This window comes from Mustela nivalis (assembly GCF_964662115.1).
Source record: "Mustela nivalis genome assembly, contig: HAP1_SCAFFOLD_1170, whole genome shotgun sequence".
NCBI classification, from domain to species: domain Eukaryota; kingdom Metazoa; phylum Chordata; class Mammalia; order Carnivora; family Mustelidae; genus Mustela; species Mustela nivalis.
In genome coordinates, this window is record NW_028135494.1 from 46,321 (window position 1) to 48,527 (window position 2,207).

A 2,207-nucleotide genomic window follows, 5' to 3' on the forward strand; every position below is an offset into this window, starting at 1 on the left:
TGAGCAAGCTAAGGTCCCATCACAGGCAAGTGCGAGAAACAAAGGAGAGGAACATTATTTCATGGAGGAGGAAGAAGTTGGGAAGGGTGCTTGAAGGAAAGTCCCTTGGAGAAAGGCAGGGTGATGGAGAATTCTCACCAGCTGAGCTGCAAAGCTCCTACAAAAAGTCAGGAGATGAACCTCCAGCTTCCCCTGTGGGGCCTAAAATTGGTGAGTCTCTCCTGTGGGGGATTGCAATGTGGGGTCTGTAATGGGCACTGAGCACCAGGCGCCCCCTTCCAGCCTCCCCTTCTGGCATCCCCAGTCCACTTTACTGGGGCTTCCCTTCCTGCTTTTGCACAGTTCTAACCAGCTTGTGGTGGAACGTTGTGGAAAAACTGAAATTCCAAATCCACTGCTTCTACTGCACCTGAGATACAGGGGCCCATGATTTAATCCTCCCACGAGTCTCTTGCTAGCCCCACCTGTCCGTTACTCATTTTGAGAGTTGATATTACCAAAGTACTGTAATTCTAAAAATTTCTGAATTAGCTGTATTATTTCTTTTTAGGTATGAAGTTAACTTCCAATTATATGAATTTAATATTTTGGTCATTGTTTTCTAATTTTATTGCCTTATTCTTGGAAAATATAGCCTGATATTTAACTCTAGGAATTTATTGGCATATACTTCTGGCCTAAATAATGGCCTGTTTGTGTAAATGTTCAACTTATGCTTATATACTTACTGAAGACTCTTGTTTTGGGGTTAGGATGGCTACATTTATTAATAGATCAGGACTATTAGATTCTCTAAATTTTGATGTCTCTTAATTTAATCTAATTAAATTATCAGTTAATGAAAGAAGTTAAATTTTTTATGTACTACTGCATCTAAACTTATCAAAGTCTTTTGCTATAATTAGACAAGTATGTCATCCTGTTTTTATACCAAGTCTTACATTAAAAAAATCATACTATCTGAAATATTATTTATTTTTATTATTATTTATTTTTTTTAAAAGATTGTATTTATTGGGGTACCTGAGTTAAGTGTCTACCTATAGCTCAGGTCATAATACCCGGGTCCTGGGATAGAGCCCCGCAGGGGGTTCCCTGCTCAGTGGCGTGCTTCTCCCTCTCCCTCTGTTATTCCCTCTGCTGTGTGCATGTTTTTCTTTTCTCACTCTTCTCAAATAAATAAGTAAAATTTAAGGATTATCTCTCTCAAATAAATAAGTCAAATTTTTTTTCTCAATGGGAGGGAGAAGCAGACTCTCCACTGAGCAGGGAGCCTGATGCAGGGCTCAATACCAGGACCCTGGGATCATCACCTGAGCTGAAGGCAGACACTTGAACCGACTAAGTCACCCAGGCACTCCAGCTGTTTATTTATTTATTTATTTTTATTATGCATATGTTTTATCTCTCTTTTCTACAAGTCTTTTTTTTGATCTTTTTACTTTTTTCATAAAACTGAATTATTTCAAGATGACTTGGTCATCCTCTTTTCCCCAACCTCAAAGATCATAGAGTATATTTTAACTGTTAAAATAATATTAGTATTTAAGTGCTGCCTACACAAATTAAGGCAAATTATCTGTGATCTGTATTCCTGAAAATATTTTTTTTATTATGCCTTCCTATGCCAATGACATTTTATAAGGATCTAAATGTTTCCATTTGTGATTTTTTTTCAAGATAATAAAGCTATTACTTCATTCTTTTTTATATCTGATGTTATTTAAAAAATTTCTGTCAGTCTGATTCTTGTTTCTTTATTAATGAATTATTTTTTTTCTCTCTAACACTTGTGATTTTTTTTGTGTGTCTTTGGTATGTATGCCCTAGTTTGGGATTCATAGAGTCAACTCTAGTTATGAATATTTTCTTTCTTTTCTTGTATGTAAGTTTTAATCCAGTGTCTTGACTATTTTATGCTTGAGAAATAGATGTACATTAATATTCAAATATTTCTTTCCTTTTTCTTCTTTCATTTAAAAAAAGTCATTTATTTTATTTTATTTAAAAATATTTATTTATTTATTTGGAGTAGAGAGAGAGGGTCATGAAGAGTGGCTGATTATATACTTTCAATTTGGGAGGAGGTTAGGGATAGCACAAGCCTCCAAGGTATTTTATAAACAAGGTTTCCAGGACCTTGAGGGGGCTAGCTATTGTTAGGGAAAGGTCATTTATTACTATTTAGTAAAAACTCAGGGAAGAGA